The 17,069-nt window shown below is 43.0% G+C and overlaps 1 protein-coding gene across 2 annotated transcripts in view; it reads left to right on the forward strand.

The window, feature by feature from the left end:
• The window catches only part of plxnb2b (plexin b2b), a 105,577-nt gene that overhangs the window by 53,502 nt on the left and 35,006 nt on the right, over nt 1–17,069 (forward strand). For both annotated transcript variants that reach the window (XM_088378545.1, XM_088378547.1), the window contains one exon: nt 1,251–1,357. The gene's annotated coding sequence lies outside the window, so the exon portion shown is untranslated. The remainder of the gene's footprint in view (nt 1–1,250; nt 1,358–17,069) is intronic.

Consider the following 17,069-nt stretch of genomic DNA (forward strand, 5'->3'; position numbering starts at 1 on the left):
CACAGCAACGAGGAACCTTTTTGAGAATTAGAAAGAAAATTTGCTTTAATTATTTTTGATTAAATGATTGCAGGTGCAACGATTAATCGACAACTATTTCTTGGTAATCGATTGATCATTTATGAACCACACAAAATAATCACTGAATTTAATAATGTTTTTTTAATCCAATGGATGGTATAATATTTTATATTTATTTGTTTTACTTTTTATGTGCAATACTTTTTTAAGTAGTTCAGTTATATTTAACTTTAAACTACTGCTATTAATCATTCACATTTAGCCTTAACTGTTACTTCACTACAATTTTTTTTTAAATATTCAAAGTTTCCTACATTTAAGATGGATGTCACTCTTCAAACGTGCATGTTGAATTATTCAAATAAAATCAAACTACCCCTTTATGCCTGACAGCTTGCCAACATATTTCCATTTTAGGATCTTTGATTACCTTATTGTGGTGTAAAAATACTCCTTAGAAAAAGCAAAACACATGTCGAGATAATCCGTAATCTTTCTGATCTTTGCTGTGTGAGTTTATTGGCGTTTTTCCAACGTAGCTCCTTCTTTGGATTGAAGTTGTGGAGAATCCACACTAATCCACCCTCGCTCTTGATCAAAGGCGCTTGCCTGGCTTTTTACTTGAACTGACGGGTTCCTTTTCCCCATCGCAAATTCACTTTAGATTACTCCGAATAGGCACTTTTGGCTTGAATGTGTCGTTTGGTCCTCGGTGGATGGAGGAGGAGGAGGGGGGCAAGACTGGAGCAAAAGAAATTGGCACGGTGACTATCTTTTGTGTGGAGTGGCGCTTTTCTTGCATGCGTAATTGGTTGGAATGCAAAATTGAAAGTTGGCTCCGCTCCGGTGACTTGTATCACTAATAAAAAAAAAAAATGCGCATGTCAATTGATATCATGGCTAAAGTGTTCCCCGAAAGTGCCGGCGGCTGGAATGATGAGTGTCTCAACCCTGCCGACGTGTGTTTACAACAAAAACAGAGCGGAAGAATTTTTTTGCTTTTGTTTTTCTCCGAATGATTGTCAATTACAGGAGCTTTGCGGCTCGTTGTCGTCTGTCATGGAGTTCACGCGAAAGGTTGTAAACACGTGTTGGCAAAGCTCTTTTATTGAACGACTGATCATGTTGAAAGGATTACAAGGCAACTGTCACGAGTGGGAACTTTTAGCAGACTTTGTAAAGTGCTCCCAGCTCGCTCTTGTCTAACGTTTGTTGTCATCTCTTTGCAGGTCCAACAAAAGGGATTGGCTCACTTGTTGCCGCCGCCGCCGCCGCTGCTGCCTCGGCCATTTTAAATGACTCCACGCTAGGATATTGGTCGTTTATCAAGTGTCTGGTAAGTGCTTATCTATTTTTTAATAACAGTGATGTCTTGAAGTACTCCAAAAGGTTGTGGAATTAGGAAAAAATATTACTCGAGCCATCACCGCACCTGATCTCAAAATATTGCCGTGTCACGGTACTGAAATTAAAACGCTAAAATGTCCTTTTTGGAAATACATGATGGGATAAAGTCTATTTAAGTTTTATTTTCAATTAATTATTTAATTTATTGATAATTTACAATTAATTAATTGAAAATTAATTAATTGTAAAATTGAATTCATTGAGAATGAATTAATTCAAATAATTCCATTTTATTTAAATTTTCAATAGACTTTTCAAGTCTTTTTTAATTTTCAACACAATAAAGAATATTATTTACATCACGAAACATGTACCATGTTAAGTTGAAAGTTTTAATGAATTAATCAATTTCCCCACACATCCATAAATATATATGTAAATAAATGTTACCCTTCTAGTGTTTTATTTCTAATCGGCAAGTCACAGTATCTCATCTAGAACACGTTAGCTACACAACTTTTTTTTTTTTTTTTTTTAATTAGGATATTGCGCATTCATAAACAGAGCAAAAATGAATCCATGTTGTCAGTATCTCTTTCATCTTGCTTCCTCTATCCTACTCGTTGCGTAACTGCTCACCCCTCAGTGAAACTGGAGTAATTGTTTCCAAATACAATGTCAGATCTCAGTGGGAAAGTTTGTTTTCAACTTTGAGGAAGTAGCGCCGCCGTATGTTGTGTGTCGACTGGCAATGCGCTTCTCCCAAACGAGCATTATTTAATAGGTTTTCCACCGAGCTGAGGTCAAGTCAACTTTTTCTTCGCCGTCGTGGGCCTTTATTAGAAACCCAGCAAGTCAACTTATCTATCTTGTGTTATCTCAGCATTTCTCTAGCGCAGCGTTTGCCCAGGCAGCCGTGACAGGATATTGATGAGCTTCGTTTTTTTCCCCCCCCATTTCCCCAAACTAGCACTCCATCCCCACATCTCCTTCACCCCATCTCAGCCTGCCCATTTGTCCTCCCTCTTCCAAGTCGAAACTAAAAAAAAAAAAAAAAACTGCGGGATGCCGCTTTTACGTTAACATAAGTGAGCGGCTGTCATGGATTTTTTTGTTAGCATCGACACTTTTTTTTTTTTTTTTGGACAGCCCGGCGGAGAGGGATTGCTTGTCGCCTTGTCAGGCTTGTGTTTTGTGCCCTGAGAATGGCGATGCTGCCGCTTGAATCTTTCATTGCCTTAAAGATGCAGGAAGCTGGAGAGAGGGCGGCGCTAGCAATTTCTGCAGCAGACCGTTTCCTGCAGATCGGAGCGTCCAAGTGGAAAAAAGGCACATTTTTATCAAAGCTTCACTTCAGAGAGTATTGGGCCACCGAAGACCTCATGGCCAGGGGGGGGGGAGCTTGGAGAAGAGACCACGTGAAGTTTCAGGGGGTTACGGAGTTAACGGGCCACAATACAAGGCTACTCAGTTTTTGGCAAGCAGCGACGCTTAAAAAAAAAATGCATTGTTATTCTGACGTCCTTCAAATTGAAAATAAAAAAGACACAGAACAGACAAGAAATTTGACGGATAAAAATATTTCCCTTGTACATAAAATGAATGATTTCAAAATCTCCGCGACGTCATAGAAATTCTACACGCTTGAACTGAGCTGTACTGAATCAAATGGTAATTCCCATGAATCATTCAAACTGTCTTTTAATTGGAAAGACTTAAAAGAATGAATAAATAAATAAAGAAATAAACACACAAATAAATAGAGAGATAACGAAATAAACAAATAAATAAATAAATAAACATACAAATAAATAAATAGAGACATAAATAAATGAATAAATAAACATACAAATAAATAAATAAACATTTAAATAAATACATAAACAAATAAACAAATAGATAAATAAATAAACAAATAAATAAATAAAGTTCCATTGCTGCAAATCTCAGTTCACAGTTTCAGGTGGCCCTTAAGTTGATGTCGTCAAATTAAAAAGTAAAGTAATTAATCATGCGGACACCTGTCCTGTCATCTTTTTGGCCTAACAATCATATTTTGATGTCGGCAAAGTTGTTGTGCAAGTGAGCAAACAAAGCTGATCCTTTCGTTGATGGATCCTGACAGTTCTAATCGGCTTTTTTTTTTCTCCCCCACATGCCGCTCCCTTGTCTTGATTAGATTTTTTTTAAACCATATTTCTGTCTCAGCACCAAATTCCAGCTTGACTCAACACCCTTGCCTTTTTTTTTTTTATCGCTATTCCCCGCCTTATCCCCTCAGGGCCCATCTGTCTGAACTCCGTCCATTTCCTCTGCTGACCCCATAAAGACGCCAGTAAGAGGATTGGTCGCTCCGCCGCGTCAAATCACGCCGCCGTTCTATATAGGATAAAGAGCTCTGATATTAAACGTATTAAAAAAAAAATCAAATGACGACTATGCGATGTCCATCGTAAGCCTTTGGGTGATTAATGCTTCCAGATTCAGCGCGGTCGTGTTTTGAGTGTAGCTCGTGTCTTTGTCATGAAACGACCGCGTTTGTTTTTAGTCACGTGACCTCCAAAGGTATGATGATTATTTTTTGTCTTTGTGTGTTTTGTTTTCCGATGAAACGATTAAATGGATGAAAACTGCAAAGGTCAGCCGGGTAATCCCTTTACAACAAACGGCGCAATCCCCCATCGGTGATGTCGAGCATGCCGCCGTCGTACTGTCAACACGGGCGGCATAGCGAGTACCTCGGCAAGGTCGCGATGATGCAAACGCACCAGCAATTTCACCGCCAGATCAAATGAATAAGAAACTGCCGGTAATCATATGCCGCTGTTGCCGTGGACCCCATTCAGGCGCGGCTGGAGAATAATTCCGCCACTTCCCCGCCGCCGAGAACTTATTGACGCAGGCCGCGATTGGATTTAGTCGAGGTACAATCCGTCTCGGCTGTGACCCCGACGTGAACTGTCGAGAAATGGCCTCTTCACCCAAAGCGGGCGTGGATGCTTGTCATTACACGTTTGGCCTGACGTGGAAACTAGCTGCCCGTTTGTCTCGGCGTGGTTAAGGACCAAGCGAGTTTTGGGTTCGTTCAAGGTCGCGAAGAAATTCGCCAACCGATTTTCGAACCTGTTGAAAAGTTCCTTGAGTGGAATTGAACCTGCTCCCCGTTTTTTACCAATCCAAATTGACCTTCAGCAATCGACCTTCTGGCATCATTGGCACCACCCCCAACTGATTATATTTGATTCATAATCCTGTCATGCCGCCTTCCTATTTTTTTTTATTTTTTTTGGGCGCATTCATTTCAAGAACTTTCCCCCCCCTAGCATCGAGCCGTTGTAATCAATGTTATTTATTGTGATTGAGATTAACTCTGCCTTATCGACGCCATCCGCCTCGCCTCCGCCACCACCGGGGGAGATTACAAACGTGCCTGTCTTTTATTAAGTGTCTGCTAATGAAACTTGGGTGTGCAAGTTGATGAGGAGATGAGTCTCATCTGGCATGCCTCAGTGCAATGACTTTATTTTTTATTTTTTTTGTCTATGCCAGCAACAGCCTTAGCTGCAGGCAAGATGTGGCTCACTATTTGGCAAGATTGCTCTTGCATTAAGTTTATGGGTGGACTTTGTGGACAGTTTTTTTTTTTTTGTCGTAAAGATGAGTATATTTGAGTGAACCGCTCGCGCACGACTTACATTGAAGCGTAAGATGATGATCGTCATCTTCAAAAAGATGACCGGGAGATGGCCGGGTAACGAAAATCAAGCGCTCCCTCATCTCAATGCGCACATAAACACAGCTGCTATTTCTCAAACGTTCCTCTTTGAGATATTCGCTCACGACAAAGATGCTAAGTTGGATTTTGGGGATTTGGGAAAGCTTAGGCCAGATGACTTTCCCAGGCAGGCGGCGGATATAAATACACATTTGCGCACAAACCGCTCGAGTCGGCGGCTGACAGTGATTATAAACCTTGGGAATATCTCCCACGTGGTGGCCTCACGCGGCTATCGAGCGCCGCACGCCACGCTGGCCGAGGCCAACCCTCTCATTTCTTGTCAACGGTCGTCATGGTAACAATCAGGGCACTTACAGACCCCCCTCCCAACCCGCCAACCTTGCCTACCACTCAAACACGACTTGTCAGGGACGATTCGCCGTGCCGATTGCCAGGCCATAAACTCGCAGACGGAGGTAGGAAGGGAACTAATCAAGGAAATGGACCGACGCCGCCAGATGCCACTTATCATTAACGTTACCGCCACTATGAGCATATGGGCAGCTCCATATTTTATATGCCGCGACTTGATTCAACTCTCGGGCTACTAAAAAGATACAAGAAAGCCTCGGTGGGAGTTTGAGCCGTGCCCTGTAATCAAGGTCGGAGGGAAACATTCTGAGAAAGCGCACGCAGATGGCGAATGAAAGTCGATGGCTAATGGCGGAACTTGTGGAGATTGAAGCCCCTACTTGTTCCCAAACGTTGCCTTTTTCTCTGGCTCGGCTGCTGTGCAGCCTGCGGGAAAGCATTTTACGCTTGCTCAAATGCTACAACTTCACAAAAGGCTCGAGAACATGTTCTGTTGCCGCAACAACAAAAAAGCACCAATGTACGTGGATGATTCAAAATCCCTTCTGGACAAAACGATGTTCTTCAAGGGCGTACAAGAGAAAAACATTCTTTTGCTGTAAATCATTTGGGAAATAAGCATTAATTTTGCAAGCAAAGTAAAATCAATGGATATGTTTGTTGCTATGTGTTACATTGTGTTATGCTATTTTTTTATGCTACATTTTTACATGCTACATTTTTTCATCGTGCATTTTTTCCATGTTATTTCTTATGCTACAATTTTTCATGCAAATTTTTTATGCAACATTTTTTCATGCTATTTTTCAATGGAAAATCTTTTCAGGCTACTTTTTTTAATGCTAATTTTTATGCTACATTTTTTCATGCTACATTTATTATGCTAATTTTTTTATGCTACATTTTTTTCATGCTCCAGTATGATTTCATCTCTATTATTTACAATAAAATATGTCTTTAGACGCACCAATATTAGAAAATAACCAGGCAAAAAAAGTCATTGCAACGAGAATAGTGCTAAGGTGCGTCGCTTAGCGTTTCTAGCGTTTTTTCCACTCGTGTGATTATCATCAGCATTTGAGTGATTGGAGCCGCCGAAAAGCGCGGGCGGCCACCTGTGCCCGCCTCCGCTGTCACCAGAAAATACTTTCAATTAGTTCGCACATCTGATGGTGACATCAGCACCTTCGGGAAGTTAAGCGCCGTCTTTCGCATGGCAGTTACTTGATGAATAGCGCGGGAGAACAAAGAATAGCACACTTTCCTTGTCTAACTCTACCGGCCTTTTTTTGATTCGGGTCTAATTAGTTGTGTGTTAGCCTCCAGTGGAACAGATATAACTCATTAGGCTCATTCCGCGTGTAATTAAAACAACGTAGCATAGCCAAATTTTCCGCAATGTGTGTGTTTAACAAAAGAGATGAAGAAAGGCAACACATGAAAAGCCTCCATCTTAATTTTTTTTTTTTTATCTGAACATCAGGCCCTGTCTGGTGGTTTTTTTTGAAGACTCGGGCGAGTCTGCCGACGGCATGCCATTCTGAAAGAGAACGCTGTAGAATTAGGTTTGATCCTGGGAGGCCTCTACTTATCAGCGGTGTTGTGATACGGGGTGGCTCGATGGCTGCCTCACCTCCCCTGAGAATCCCCACTCAGCTCTTAATATTCTCCACGCCTTCCTCCTGCCCTCCCTCGGCATTAAAACTCATATTAAAGATTCATACAGCACCCACGGTGTCTTCCCAAGTGCACGAGACCCGTCTTGCTCGCCAGCTACTTACACACTCCTCGCTAGCCATATCAGCCAAGTCCCTTTAATAAGGATGCTCAGTGAATCCTCTCACTTCCTCTTTCCACGGTGGATTATAGCACCCTCAGTGTCGAGAACAATCAGTGAAGAGGTTCTAAACAAAAGGGCTCCTCATTGGCTGCCCCCCTCTCGCAGTTTTACTGTCTCCATTACCTCCGCATGGATGTTCGCTCTGAATGTAACGTTCATTTTTCATGACCAGACACGCCATCCATACATGCAGACCAATTATTGATTAGTTGTCTGATGATAAATGAAAGCTACTTTTGGATGGGGGACATCGTCTCGAAATTGTATTTTTAATATCTCGTCTCCGATACTAAAGTGGTTTTTTTTGCGAATACATTGACTGTAATTGAAAAGAAAAAACAGCATACAAGAATTGCCATCGGCAAATTTGATAGCATCCGTGACCTCGACTCGCCGAGTGTCATTTTCATCGCCACAAAGCACTAATTCACATTCGAAGGTCTCTCATTTGTGAAATGCAACCAAACGCTCGTTCCGCCTCAATCTGGGTCTCGACATCGTTAATGTGATCTTGACTTCGACATTAAACCGCAACAGCTCGTTTCCTCTCGAAAACAATTTGGAAGGAGTGAAAAGAACACATCTGCCCGTCATATTTTTAAAAGCTATTCAATCCGATGAATGCCGATTGGAGAGCTGCAAAAGTTGATATAAATGAAGAGTTAATGGCGTTGATCCCTCAGCTACTTAACTCTTTCACTGCCAATTAATATCTTTGACGTCTATGGCACTGAATGAGTCAAAATAGCTTTCGCGCGGAGAAACGAGGCGTCTGCCGTTAGCCTTACCGGAGTCTTCCCGCAATTAGACGAGTGCTAGAAAAACACATTAATCCCGCCATTATTTCAAGCCATGTTAATTTACTGTCGGGCCGGAGAAGCATGCTCATTAATTGGCCGTGTTGGATGACACACAGTGAAATTGCATTTGCATAGATCATTTTTAAATTGCCGCACAACATCCAGCTGGGGAGTAAAAAAAGCTTTTGGTTACAAATGTTTGCCTGTTAGTGATGAAGCGGCGAGGGAAGGTGTCTGAACGCCGGCGGGCATTTTAAGCCGCTCTTAGCTGTCGCCCTTCTCTCCCACGTCTCCATGCAAGCGGAGAAATTGGCTGCATTCACCAGACCAAGGCAGCCCCGGCGGCTGGCAGAATGGGCAACAGAGCATCAGCGGACGAAAGGGAGGGGGGGATGCAAAGGGCCACTTTGAAAAAAAAAAAAAAAAAAACAATCCTTGAGTTTGATTCCTAAAGAATAGAGTTGTCCGTGACCACTCTGCGTCAAGCGTGTGTGTCAAGTTACTAGTTCTCATGGGAAATAAATGTTGGCCCCTGAAGTGAAATTTAAGGCTTCATAGTCTCCACTTGGCTGCATTGCTTCGTTGTCTTGCTGCTCTCACAAAAGCAACATGACGTAGAGGAACATGGATGCTAATGTTAGCTTACGTGATACTCGCCACACTATATAATAAAATTTCGGGAGTATAGGATGATACTTTTTGCACCAGCTGCGGCTTATAGTCCAGTGTGGCTTATCTATGAATTTTTAATGATTTTTATGATATTTTAAAATTATTTGTTTTGGTAATACAGGTCAGAAATGAGGACATTTCATTTAAAAGACCTGCGGCTTATATTCAGGTGTGGTTTATAGTCCAGAAATTACGGTAGTATCCTTTCAGATTTCTCCGGGGAAAAAAATCTCCTTCCTCCGTTCGATTGTTGATTTTTGTTTGACGGCCTCTTTCCGAGCACATTGATTGCAGCTGTGGTGTTTGAAGCTAAGCGTTAGCGCTAAGCGTTGGCGGAGGAAGAAACAAAGGCCAACCCAGAAAGGTCATGAAGAAATTTCTTTCTTAAATGGAGTTGTCAATTTCCATTGGGGCGACCACTCTGTGGGGCTATAAATGAATAAGTGTCAAGCTGTCCGGGAAACGGTGGTTAGCTTGGGAGTGAAATTCACAGGCGACCGTATGCGTGGGCCAGGAGGGAGGAGTGGATAAGTGCTAGAGGAGAAAGTAAAGGTGGACTGGAATCAAAGTGAAATTGAACACCGGGCCTGACCTTGGCTTGGTGGCTTTTCGTGATGGCCCCGGTGATAATTCCTCGCTGAAGCTTCGGCGTGACTCCTTCCTCGAGAGCATCTGTAATTATCGGCAGAAGGCTGAGAAGGAGATAAAGCCGAGAAACGTAAGGTTTCGCTGGCAGACGTCAACGCTATCTCGCTATCTAACGTGACGCTGTCACCGGGTCAAGGCTGCTGTTTATGTGCCAGCCGAGCTCACGGGTCGAGCCGACGCCTCTGCCGTCGAGCGTCTTGATGTGACAGAATGTTCTCGCGCTTACCTGACACGTGGAACCTTTCGAGACGGCGCGCAGATGCTATCGCCCGACACGCCTCGGCCACGCATCCGTCGCCCGTGCCCGGGTTGCTCCTTATCGGGCCATCTGCAATCTGATTAAAGCGGCTTATTTCTTTCCACCGATGTGATGAGCGGAGGCTAATTCCTGATGACCTTTGTGTGTCTGGGTTTGATTGCAAACGGTAATCACTGGAGGGGTGAGCGATTCATCAAAACTGAGACGTCGGGCCGATTTGACAAGTTGTGAGTGAACGCAATGACGAGCTAATGTGTTAGCTTTACTAATCGCTAGCTCGTAGCTAACTATGTGTTTCCGGTCGTGTTGGAGACGCTTCCACTGTCGTCAGGTGCGTTTAGAGGAATCGTCCGGTTTCCACCGCCTTGGCTTGATAAAGGTCGGCAGTCTGTATTGTTAACTGGAGCGTTGGTGGAGCTCCTCCATCTTGACGACGTGATGGCGTCTAATCCGCAAATGAATCATCGCATCATCGTTGGCTTTTCAAATCTGTTCCCCCTCACAGACAATGAAACTCGCTTCCATCGGAGAGCGTCTGGCAGTTTGAGTGGCAGCTTGGCAGATCATCTGCCTGATTTCAAACTTAATTAACCCCGCCGTCATGCAGCACGTCTCCCCCGCCCACCACTGATTTTCATAACGGAGAAGCGAGAGGTTCTTATCTCATACCTGAACATTTGCATCTCAAATCATCTTTCTTCATTCAATTGAATGGAAATGCAATTAATGCGTTCCAGTGTTCAATTAGCATTTTAGCGCCACCTATCTGTCTAGGCCGGTAGTTCCCAACCTCCCGCTCAACTTTTTTACGACAAACACGTCTTCAAAATAGTGAAATTGATTCTTTTCCAGTATGAGAAAGTCCTCGACGTGACGATTCATTTGACCGAAGAGTAATGACAAAGAAATGAAGCGATTCCAACATTACAGCTCATTAGCCGAGTCTTTGCTTTGTGTTCATCTCTACCGTCGGTGATTACATTGTCGTCACCGAAGCACTCTTTAGTCCAACGAGGCGTAAGACCATCAGACAGGTCGAAGCTGAGAAAATCACTTTGCGGAGGTAAAGAGGTGAGCAGCAGATCTCTTGACTCCCCGTCTACAATGCGTGAGCAATATTTGCACGACACGCTTGGGTAATTGTTTATTGATTCATATAATTGCCTCTCCCAAAAAGTTGGGGCTCGTCAGGGCTTTGTTAAAAAAAAACACTTTAAAGTTGTGTTGCCATTTATTGATCGTCTTAATGAATTATCTGCTCAATTAAGTGTAATGGAGTCAATGATGTTTCCTCATCTTATTGTATGAATTACCAACACGATTACTCAAAGGAGACATGCAGGTTTTTTTTTTTTTTTTAAATCGAAGCTGTTCTAGGGTGTTTTAACAAGAAATCTTTGTCTCAATATGCTCCAGGTCTTGCTAAAACTAGCAATTAGGTCATGTAAGTGACCATTTTGGCCTTTGGTGGCAGTGTTGGGTTAAAGGGGGGGGAAAAAAACTTCTTGTCTACCTGTCATGCCACATACCTTCTGAAATATCATTTTCACTCAGTCCAGCCCGCTCGGTTGATTCGTTTCACTCGGTGACATTTGATGTGAAGCGGCGCGAGGCCGGAGCGCCTCGGAGCCACTGACTCATAAACGTACGCTTGTGCAACAGAGAAACCCGAGCAAGGAAAGGTCAAGGCTATTCTCAGCGGGCCTAATCACCCCCACTCTCATTAAGTGGCCCGCTTGCTCAAATCACATTTGATTGTGTGTTTGCGGCCGCTCCAGAAATGCGATCAGAAGTGCGATCGAGCGGCGGCCGGCCGGGCAATGGATTGCCGCCACGCGAGCACTGATTGGTGCGTGAAATGTGTTTATCGGAAAATGTGCCTTCCCGACATGCGGGCACGCAGATGAAGCATTCGGGTCTGGAGAAAAACTGTCTCGGCTCAACATGCGGGGTAATCAGCGGACTTATCGGGGCGGGGGGGAAAGTGAAAGGGTGAAGTGGCCTCATCAACTTCGCCGTGAAGCTTTTTTAGCCACACATACAAATCACTAATCACAGTTCCTGGTCTTCCGTTTACGATGGCTTCCCAGTCCATGAAGAAAATTGGTTTGTCGTAGTCTACATATTGAAATAAAAATGCCCAGCGGTCTCGAGAAATGTACTTTTGTTGTTTGCTAGCTGTTTTGTTAGCACATTTTCATAAGAAGCAAAAATCTCTTTTTCACTTGAAGGCGCTGTTTTCAGTCGCCTAAATACAACCCCGTGGATCTTTTTGGTGTATTTCCCGACGGCATGAAATGTAAAAAGCCGAGCGACGGCCAACATTTCCGCGGCGGCGACGCTCGTTCATCATCCGTCACGCTGACACATTTTGACAAGTGACGGGCACCTGGTAGCTCCTCACAATGGAGCTATTGCGGCTCAGTCGATGACACGTGTGATTGCCTTCCCGCTGTTCGCTCTCGCCGCGCCGCTGTCATCCCGTCTTCTTTGCTGCCTTCTTCGTCGAGGTGTCTCGCCTCGCTCCAATCCCGAAACGAGCAGGGCCTCGCAAGGGCACGCACTTACCAACCTTATTACTTTATATTAACGACGACTCATCTGCACCAAAAATACGTGGAAAAGTTAGTTAGTATGATAGATTGAAAAAAAATTTGTCATGCTTCACAAAGTCTCGACTTTGAAGGCCAACCGCGAATGGAAGTGTGCAAAATGGCAAGCTAGCTAAGCCAACGTTAGCATTGTGTTAACATTTAGCAATTTACAACTGGATTTCATTACATTTTATGTTTGGGATTTATTTAAAAGACATACAATGTTAGAATCTCTCTTCTGGCAAGGTGGTGGGGGCATTTGGTCCAAACGCTCACCCACCTTAAGGCATTGAGCCTCGGAGCGCCCGGCGGCGCAATTAAGAAGTCACGCAAGGCAGAATGGTCGCCGGGAAGAAATCCATTACACACCTTATTGGCTGTAATGATTTCACTTCGCCGGCATCAATGAGGCGTGATGCCACGTAGCGTCGTGTGCTTTTAGCCTTAGCGGGCCCCGGCTTTGTCAGGGCAACGCTGGCCGAGTCATAGATGGGCGTGAACGCTTGTTCCCTGATTTCTAAATCAGATGACTGATAATAGAATCTAAATCTTATAGACAAGCTGGGGAGAAGTTGCTCTCATGTATGTATGTATATATATATATATATATATATATATATATATATATATATATATATATATATATATATATATATATATATATATATGTATATGTATATATATACTGCTGCAGCTCTTATATTGGATTGCATTGAGTGAGTGTACCTAATGAAGTGTCCGTCATCGTAAACATCTTTTAGGCTTGACAGGAAAGATGTTTGATTTAAGAAGCGGAGACATCAGCCAGCGCCTATTTCAACACTCCCACCAGTGTGTTAACACGTTTCATCTTGACAAGCGGCAAACTTGTGTATTAATAGAAGAAAGTTATTTCAAGGAGACGTATTGTGAATTGTTCACACTTTTTTTTTTCACTCTGACATGTTTTTGTCAAAACTCCCCAAGAAGGAAACGTCGCCCTATTTACAATAATGTTGAGCCGATGGTGAGAATAGGTCATGTTGCCATGACGACCAGGTTGTGGGATTGAACACGCGATCGAGAGTTTGTTGAGATCAAGTATGTCTCTCTCAACAGATGCTAACTTTGTTTGCTCAGGCTAATCTGTGCATCCAACAAAACTCAATGCAGCTCTGCTTACGTTTTGGGATTTGCTTGAAAGTGGCCCTGAATCTTCGCCAGGCCTAGCGGCTAAGTCATGCACAGAGAGACTCAATTCAGGGCTGTTATTACATCTAGTTCGGAAGTGCTCGCTCGCAGAGAAATTTTCAGATAATTTGCTGGGTTGTTTAATTTCATAGTTATCGGATGAGCAGGCACTCAAGTATTTGTACACAAGCTGTTAAAAAGTCAATTTCGCATAAAATATCCTTTTTAAGAGCAACCTCTGTTCCACGGTTTCATTCCAAACATAATTAAGTTTCTTCCAATGCAATTCTCCCATTAGTGGATTGTGTGTGTGTGTTGTGTGTATCAGCTTCTGTCTGGACGCAGTAGAGGTCCACTTGGCTCCCGAAAAGGAGCTCCTCTCTCGGACAGTTTAATCGGCTTCCTGCCACGCGCCAGCTGTGTCCACACAACAAACACGTACGTTAGAAAGAAAAAAAAAAACCCACAAGGAAAAAAACACAGCTCCCACCACGCTCGGTCGAGCTACGACGTCCAAGTTAGCATCTGGAAGATTAGCAAAGATACTTTGCTCCAGCTGCACTGAGCTTACGTTACATATTTTTTCTTGTCTTACTGCAATCAGCCCATTTGAGTGGGTGGCCTTCTCTCATGCAAGCGTGACAGCCCCCATGGCCAATGGCCAATCCGGGCTTTGTTACCATGACAACCAGGGACAGAGCTAGCTTGGTGAGTGTAGAGGCAAGCATGTATCAGTAGTGCGCATCAATCTACTGAAAAAAAAACTTGATTGCAATATTAAACAAAAAGGATTCAAAAAGAAATTATTTTTCTGTCACACTGATATCACCTTGCACCCCCCTAAAAAAAAAAAACAATGTCCGGCCCTGCTGCTGCTTCTCCCAGTCTGTCAAATTGAAACGAATGAACTGCCAAGCCTGACGGCGAGGTAATTGTTCCCATGGAAATTGGCTTGCGCGTCGCACAAAACTCCGGGAACAGTTTTACCCAAGATGGGACGAGCGAGCATTCCGAGAGAACAGAGAGAGAGAGTCCCACGCACTTCACGTTTCATCCTCAACAATGTGACTCAGTGGAGCGCGAGTGTCTGAATTACGAGCAAGCCCTCATTTCCAGCCGCGTTGTCATGTCGCCTTGTACACACGCTATCGGGCCTTTTCAGACCTCCTGGCGTACGCATGCCAAAGACAAGATGTGCTTGAAAGTATTTAACCCCTCGTTCACCTCTTTCCCCCCGCCGCGCTGTGAGGCCTCCGGGGTCAACTCATTTAATAGCCGCTCGCTTTTTTTATCTGGCTGCTACATGAACGGAGACACACATCAGCATCACAGGCGGCGTGTGTCAAAAGCAGCTTCTAGATAAAGAAAGTGCTGAATGTGAATATGATCGCAGTATGGGGTTGTATCCTATTATGTTCTTAGACTTCGGGAGCCTTGGCTTTCCATGTATCTGGCTCAAAACTTGCTGACTCAGCTTTTGTGTTTATTACTGCTGTGGAAGTAGAACATTGTCTCTCAAAATGACATTTTTCATTGTCCTACTGCAACTTTTTATAATGTTATAGTGGCTTACAATAATAATAAATAGTCTTTAGGGATATATAATGTATATTTTGTGGATGAGCACCATTATGCTAAGCTACTTCATCGCAATGTGGAACTTTGTTGAAGTGGCACTTGGTTTAAAAAGCTTAAAATACTCTTGTCTCTCAAAATTACATTTTTCATTGTATTTCTGCAACTTTTTAGAATGTTATAATGGCTTACAATAATAATAAATAGTCTTTAGGAATAGATAAGATATATTTTGTGGATGAGCACCATTATGCTAAGCTACTTCATCGCAATGTGGAACTTTGTTGAAGTGGTACTTGGTTTAAAAAGCTTAAAATACTCTTGTCTCTCAAAATTACATTTTTCATTGTCCTTCTGCAACTTTTTAGAATGTTATAATGGCTTACAATAATAATAAATAGTCTTTAGGGATAGATAATATATATTTTGTGGATGAGCACCATTATGCTAAGCTACTTCATCGCAATGTGGAAGTGGTACTTGGTTTAAAAAGCCTAAAAATACTCTTAATTTAGGCAGTTATGAAGATTTTAGGGTTAATTTTAATTAATTAGTCCTAATTTTAATTAACTTGCTATCACCTTTGATCACAACCTAGTAACGAGCCTTTCGGGTTCAAGCTAACTGGCTAGCACAAAAGCTAACGTAGCAGTGCTCTATTTTGTCAAACAGATGGGCTCAAAATTGCTGTTAATCTTGAAAAATGATTTTTCCACCCTAATTTTGCTCCATTGTAAAAAGTCCAAGTTATAACTGCTTTTGATTTATTTTCAAACACGTTGAGCCTTCCATGTTTGCGCGATGCTCCAGATAGATCCACGTGAGCGCTGTGTGCTTTTGTGTGGTGTACTTGCTGCTTTTAATGGCCTCTGTCACAAGAACGCCGTGCGGTACTGTGGTGGTGGTCACAGTCGGATTACCTTGTCAGCACTTCAAACTGTGTGTGTGTGCGTGTGTTCATCTTTCTATCCGCTAAAGCCCTAAAAACCTGTACATGTCGGCCGCACGTCTGACATTTTTCAATCATCTTTGATTTCCTTCTGCTGAGAGGTGCTTTTTTGTACGAGTCGGATGCACACATCTGGAAGAAGAGATGACAGTTGTCACCACCGCCGCGTCAGTCGGAGTGACACACCTTCATTTCCATGTCTGTGCCTGCGACATTTTCATTTGAATTTCAACGATGACTCAGCATTTTGTTTACACTCTCTTCACAGGTTAAGGAATCACATCAATCATATTTCAGGAGTAAAAAAAAGAACTCACAAGCTAGCAATTTGTTTTTTTTTTAATTCAGCGTGTTTCTATCCGATCAATACGGTCAATTTTTTGGGAGATTCCAGTGAAGTGGAAAAGCACCATTAGCGCTGACCCCGTTGTCATTTCAACGCGGTAAAAAAAAGGTCTCATTCGTCTTCATTTGGTCTGTTATTTATTCCACAATCGGCGCTTTCATAGAATCACATTTTCAAATAGGCCCGTCTTCATTAGCGCATGACGCGTCTCGCTATTATTTATCTCCAACCGCGAGAAGCTTCATTAGCTGCTGGCTGATGCAGCACGTGGCTCGCTAATTTTAGCAGCCTTCATTTATTCCCAAATAGACACATGTTGGATGCGATGCCCGCTCGTCGTGTTCTTCCACCTGTCGTGAGGATAGAAAAAAAAAAAAAATAATAAGGTAGCAATTGGTTTGATTCCACCTGCGCTCATTCGCCCGCCAGACGTTTGCCTCTTTTCTGCGCTTTGAAGCCGTTTTAGCTCCTGTGATCAGGATTAGGCACAGGGAAACGGATGAAAAGTGCCGGGGACATACGGAGACATCCGAGGAGGGAACGGGCTCCTTTGAAATATGTCAAGAATTGCCTGTGCGCTGACCCACAATGAAGCAACGGAGGGAAATTCATATTCCCTTTTGTATTTTCTTTGAAGAGTTTTGCTCTGTAAATATTGGTTTGCCCTGACATTGTCAGGCTGTGTTTTGTTGAAATCTGCTCTCACAGAACAAATCAGAATCCGACTTTTTAGAGGACGTCCGTGTAATGGAAATATT

The sequence above is a fragment of the Syngnathus floridae genome, chromosome 6 (assembly GCF_059516105.1).
Source record: "Syngnathus floridae isolate MCC-2025c chromosome 6, RoL_Sflo_1.0, whole genome shotgun sequence".
Taxonomy (NCBI): Eukaryota; Metazoa; Chordata; class Actinopteri; order Syngnathiformes; family Syngnathidae; genus Syngnathus; species Syngnathus floridae.